This window comes from Gossypium arboreum, chromosome 3 (assembly GCF_025698485.1).
Source record: "Gossypium arboreum isolate Shixiya-1 chromosome 3, ASM2569848v2, whole genome shotgun sequence".
In the NCBI taxonomy this organism is placed as follows: Eukaryota; Viridiplantae; Streptophyta; class Magnoliopsida; order Malvales; family Malvaceae; genus Gossypium; species Gossypium arboreum.
This window is the reverse complement of record NC_069072.1, coordinates 43,007,921-43,014,818: the sequence shown is the minus strand read 5'-3', so window position 1 is coordinate 43,014,818 and position 6,898 is coordinate 43,007,921. Positions and strand designations below refer to the sequence as shown.

Below are 6,898 nucleotides of genomic sequence, written 5' to 3'. Positions count from 1 at the left end.
ACCATAATGCCATAAAATATAACAAACAATTCAAGTCATTAATCCATGCATATTGGTCGGCCACCAATTCCTATTTATGGCCAAATTGCAACCTTAATATTCCATAATATAAAAACAATCATAAATTGGCCCTTATACATTAACCCTTAAATTTTCCATTTTACGCGATTAAACCATTTTTTTATCAATCGACCTCCAAACACTAAAATTTTTAAACGAAACTTTAATACCATCTTTTTGCCACTTTGTAAATATTTATAAAAATATTTACGACTCAATTTATAGAAATGAGGTCCCGATACCTCATTTCCTAAACCCACTTGACCTTAGGGTCATACCACTTGAACTTAATAAATCACTTATAAAACAAATATCACAATATCAAAAATATTTTTAAAAATCACAATTAACTCGTAAATATTAAATATAATATTTACAAACCTACTCGTCGGGTTTGGTGACCCCGAAACCACTGTTCCAGTTAATCCTAAAAACGGGCTGTTACACTTTCGGCATCATCAGTAACTATGGCCTTAAACTCCTCGGCCCTACGCTTCCTAATCAAGTCCATAGGTGGTTTACTCAGCCTCACAGGATCAGCAACTGATGGCATTACGGGCTCTTGGGGTGGATTATTTAAATTTGGGAATGGTTGGACAGCCGAATTGGTTTGGGCATATTGCGCGACCCACTCATTCATCATGGTGAAGAAGGCTTGTTTCGCCCCTTCATCTTGATTATTCGCGGATGACTGAGGCTCAACAGGCGGTGTCCCTTGCGCAGGAGCAGCCGCTACACTTTCAACGTCATCCGCCAAGGGTCTCTCTACCCCGGGTTCCATTTGCTAATCAAAACAAAAATTTCAACCGTCAGAAGTCATCACATTTTTAAGCACTAACACATTGGCATGTATAGCTAGACTCACACGCGCTACGGTAGTCTTAGAACCGACTAAACCATAGCTCTGATACCAATAAAATTGTAACACCCCGTTCCCGATACCGTCGCCGGAGTCGGACACGAGGGGTTCTCAGACCAACTCTCATGTGTCACACAGACTATTTTTCACATTTCCAGTCCAGCTGGCAAACTGCGTCCCTGTCACCTTAAAAATCATATCTCGAGTTCCAGAACTCGAAAACCAGTTCCGTAAATTTTTCCCGAATTTAGACTTATATATCCATCCGTGGATTTATTTCTAAAATTTTTGGTTGGGCCAATTGGTACAGTTTATTAGTTAAAGTCACCCCTATTTTGGGGTTTGACTACACTGACCTTTGTGCATTACGACCTGGATATCATCTCGTACAGAGCTCTAATGCTCATGTCATTTGTTTCTAATGAAACTAGACTCAAAGGGGAATCTATGCATATAAGGCATGACTTCTAATTGTTTCTGGATAATTTATGGTAAATTTTCAAAATCGGAACATAGAATCCAGAAACCGTTCTGGCCTTGTCTCACGAAATCTTGAATATCTCTTAAAATACAGCTCATATGGTCGTTTCGTTTCATCCATATGAAAATAGACCCATCAAGATTCGAGTACATAATTTTTTTAGCAATTAATTCCACTTATACTATTTTTAGTGATTTTTCGATCTCATATCACTGCTGCTGTCCGCAACAGTTACTGCAGTAGACTATGCCAATTTCATGAATCCTTCCTTAGCCTTACTAATCATCCATCATACATGACACAAATTATGGCCACCTTATCAAAATTAAGGTTTCTAAGACTCGTGGCTATAGGTTCTAGCATCCCACTCAAACGACCACATAGGCCATTTTCACATGGCTTAAAGTTTACAACCCAAAATTTAACAAAACAAAATAGCCCATACATGCCAAATGTTCTCCTAAGTTGACTAACAAAACAATACCAAAAATTGCTCACCGGTGTGATGACTTCGTTGACGGTTCCGAGCACCCAAAAGGAGACGAGTCCAAGAAACCTAAAATGGGTGACAAGAAAACACCGAGTGAGTTTATAACTCAGTAAGTCATAAGCATTCCACAACCATCCATTAATAAAATTATCATAAAATGAAATAATGAAACAAGGCCAAGTGTTCCAGCCATACCGAACTATACCATAGTTCCTTAGACCTTTCGGATCAATCTCATACCAAGTCATACATTTACATTTCATATACTATTCAATAGGATATTTGAAGCAATTTCCATACATCATTTCATTTCCGCAACAATCATGCAATCAAATGAACTTTCATCTATTCCACGATACCTTATTTACGGAATGCAATTGAAATCATCACATAGATTTAAATCTTACCAACTCCACCCCGAGCATGAACATAGCATCTATTAGCCATGAACTCAAGGTACTTACTCTTTCCGCTGTCCATACTCATCTCGATAAAGTCACACCTCCATATAAATATTCAATCGGAGATATGTGTAGAGTTCGTACACATAGTGCTTAATACTCAATCACGCACACTTAGTGCCATGTGATTCAAGCCTGCACACATAGTGCCATATAATCCAAACTCGCAAACTTAGTGCCATACATTACAAGCTCGCACACTCAGTGCCAATCTCGTCACCGTACACATCTATTTCTCGCACACTTAGTGCCGAAGCAAACTTCCTACACATTTCACTATCTCTTTTACGTTCAACAATATCATCTTTTCATACACATACATTTGTACATATTTCATCTCATTAAACACAATTGCATAGATATTACAATCATTTAAGCAATATCAAATATATGCTTAATGACTTACCTTGTATTGGGTAAAATGGTTCCAACTCGACTCTGGATGTTCTTTCCTTTGCCTTTGCTTGATTCTCCACCTCTAGCTTCTTGAGCTTAATCAATAAATTAACTAGTTTAATCGTCTTGCCACATATTTATACATGACATCAACTATACTATCATCATTAATTCATCAAATCACAAAATTTTATCTCATGAACATTTAACACTTAACATTTACCCCATCTAGGCCGACTTTGCTAGCACACAAGCCTTTGGCGAATGTCCTTGACCTATAGTCACCCAAAATTTCTTTGTTCTTTAAAATTCATCCAAGACCACATTCGCACCTCCAACTAATAATTTAGATACTCTCAAGCTCATTCACAAGTACTATTATATATCACATTAAGCATTAATTATTTTGCAACATGGATTCTATAGCATGGCCGAATACTCATGCACATACACATATAACAACAAGAACTCAATGGCACAAAAATCTCCTTTTATTAAACATTCATCTCACTTCTCTTCATGCTTCGTCACAACAACATTAAAATACCAACCAAGAAAGACAACCTCCATGGCCGAACTTCATCTCCATCAAATAGCAAAGAAATCTAAGCCATGGGCTAGGTAGGTTTCAAACTAACAACTAAAACATGCATGAATCTTAAGGAATGACATCAAACATACCTCAATCTAGTTGCAAGTATGGCCAAGCTTCTCCAAACCCCCCCTCTCCCTCACTCACGGCAATACAAAAATTTGAGAAAGGATGAGCACTTTTTTTTTTCAATTCTTTAATGCTAGCTTTTATTTTATGGCTTCCTACATACACCACTAACCTAACATGTTGGAAACATGTTCCCTTTGCCCATAATCTTGTCATGGCCGGCCACTATCCTTAGGAAATGGACTATTTGACATGCAACTCCATCTATTTTACTTCATTCTTTTACTAACCTCTTAAAATTAGCCACATATATTTAAATCCTTTCACATGAGTCCTTTTTCTTTCAATTCACGTTCAATTTAACTAAATCAAAGAATTAAAAATTCACACATGCATTTTCACATATATTTGGCATAGAATAAGGTATTTAAATGTTTTTGTGACCCAATTTTGTGGTCCCGAAACCACTTCCCGACTAGGGTTAAATTAGGGATGTCACATTAGATATTATATGGGTATGATGAATGAATGATGACAAAATTGGTATGGCTATGATCATGGTTTAAATGTGTGAATTGAGAGTAGGTTAATAATGTTGATTTAATATGAAATTAGTGTGGAATGCCTTAAGTAAACTTGTTAATTTGAGTATGTGAAATAGTGACATTAGATAGGCATGAATTAGTCTTGATTAGGAATGATTGATTGTCAAATTGTGACTTGTTGTGTGCCATGAAATATGTTTAAGTATGTGAGTGCCTAAGGGTGACAAGAGGCTTGGAAAATAGCCTAAAAGTTGTCCACACGGGTAGACACACGAGCATGTGTCTCGGCCGTGTGTGATACAGGGTCTACCCTATGGGCATGTGTTCTAGCCATGTGCCCCCTGCACCATAATTAGGTAAAACAGAATGCCTAGTAGTAAACACACGAGCAAAGACATGAGCGTGTGAAGGACACGGCCTAGGCACATGGGCATGTGACTTGGTCGTGTGACCCTATTTTGGTTGTCGACGTCATAAATAGAGAGTTACACGGGCTGAGGATACGGGCGTGTCCAAAGCCACACGAGTGTGTGTGACCACATGGCCTACCCACACGGGCGTGTGACGTTGTTTTCATAGAAATTTTTCTAAGTCTTCCAAGTGTTTTCCAAAGTTCTCGGTTTAGTCCCGAACCACACCCAATGTATGTTTTGGGCCTCATGGGCCTGTTTAAAGGACAATATGCATGTGAATGAAAAGTTTTAAATTTGGATGGAAATTCATGTCTCGGTTTTGTATGACTGTGTGAGTTTATGTCCAATAATGCCTCGTACCTTCTTCCGGCGTCGAATACGGGTAAGGGGTGTTACATAATTTACTTCAAAGTTTTATTGGGTTTCTTTATGTCTTGTTGTTATTCTAATTTTGAGATGTTTCCATCCCATATTATGAACTAAATTCCTAGATACCTAGGGAAGATGAAATCTATGATGAATCTTATTATTTGACTTATGATTTATATGATAAATACTTGATTTCTTGTTCTCAATTATGTATGCTTATTTCATATTTTGATATTTTTAGGATATTGATTTATGTTTAATGTGCTTATTTCAATGGAACAAAAGTAACTATTTAAGAGTAGATCTAGCATAATTGAGTGGAGTTGCATGCAATCCTAGAAATAGGATGACATAAATCTACCGGATTAGAGTCAAATCTAATAGGGGAATCCATAGATCGAGTTAATGTGACAATAGGGGTTTTAATTAGAAAGAGATTTCAATTAATCAAGCTAGAGTCAGTTGTTCTTACTCTTGAAAGAGATATTAACATAATTTAGGGATTTCTACAGATCAAGGTACAAGTGAATAAATCATTTAAATTAGATTTAGAATAGCAGGTGAAGTCTAGGTGGATTCTTTCCTGGGTATTTTCTATCTCATTGGTTTTATTCAATTATTTTCTTAACTCGTTTTCTATTATATTCTTAGTAATTAGTTTAGTTAATTTTAGATGAAAAACAATCATCCCATTTTATTGGCTAAATAATAAAAAAACAGTAATTGCTAGTACTTTTAGTTTTCATGGATATGATATTCCCTACTCACCATAGCTATACTATTGTTCGATAGATGTGCTTGCCTTTGTCGTAATTATAGTTAGTTTAGTGGCCATCAAATTTTTGGCGCCATTGCTGGGGACTAAAATATTAGGAACACTTGACTTTTATTAATTTAGCCATTTATTTTTTATTGCATTTTATTTTTGTTTTTATTTTTTTTCTAATTTGTCTTTTATTTTCTTCTGGCAGGTTCCTTTAGTTTATGACTAGAAGAAACCCATCAGGATCTTTAGTATTTGATAGTGAGATTGAAAGCACAGCTTGCAGAAACCGTAGGGAAGCAAGGCAGAATCGATAGAATATAATGGAAGAGCAAGAGGACGTTATTATTATCACTGAAGAGATGGGTGATAATAAGAATAATCAGATACTTCCTTTGGTTGCTGCGAATCCTACAAATCCGAATCCTGCTCCTCGTATTATGTAAAATTACGCCAAGCCTACTCTAACTGGGACTGAATTGAGTATTGTGAGACCCACCATTGCTGCGAATAATTTTGAACTGGAGTCGAACACTATTCAGATGATTCAACAATTTGTTCAGTTCGATGGGTTGCAAGATGAAGATCCAAATTTGGCTAATTTTTTGGAAGTCTATAAAGCTTTCAAGCTAAATGGCATTTTTGGCGATGCCATTTGCCTACGGTTGTTTCCTTTCTCGTTGAGGAATAAAGCTAAACAGTGGTTGAATTCCCTACCACGAGGTTCTATCACTACATGGGACCAAATTACCAAGAAATTCTTATTGAAGTACTTTCCACCGGCTAAAATAACTAAGTTGAGGAATGATATCTCTTCCTTCGTGCAGATGGATTTAGAGACCCTATATGATGCATAAGAAAGGTATAAAGATTTATTGAAAAGGTGCCCTCACCATGTGTTACCTCTATGGCTACAGGTTCAAACTTTCTACAACGGTTTGAATCCCTCAACTAGGCCGTTGATTGATGCAGCAGCCGGTGGTACTCTGAACAATAAAACACCTGAAGTGACTTATGAGTTTATAGAGGAGATGTCACTGAATAATTATCAGTGGCAAGTCATGAGGACGAAGCTGATGAAAGCAGCTAGTGTTTTTAACATAGATGCGGTCACCATGTTATCAAATCAGGTAGAACTTTTAAATAAGAAAATTAATGGTTTATATGGTTCTATGCAGGTACATCTGGTGATGCAGTGCAGCATGAATAGAGGAGGGATGAATAATCCGGAATGTCTACCCTACAGTCCTAGCATAGAGAACAAACAAATCAATTCGATGGGTAACAATTTTAGGCCTCAGAATAATCCTTACAGTAACACCAATAATGTAGGTTGGAGGAACCATCCAAATTTCTCTTGGGGTGGTCAAGGAAATCAGAGAGTGCAACCCCCTATAGGC

The 6,898-nt window shown here is 36.9% G+C and overlaps 1 non-coding gene across 1 annotated transcript; it reads right to left on the bottom strand.

Moving 5' to 3' along the window:
* Window positions 1-6,292: 6,292 nt before the first annotated feature.
* On the bottom strand, window positions 6,293-6,399 carry LOC128291059 (small nucleolar RNA R71). Its single transcript, XR_008280836.1, has one exon. It is a non-coding gene; the product is annotated as a small nucleolar RNA R71 (small nucleolar RNA).
* Window positions 6,400-6,898: the final 499 nt, after the last annotated feature.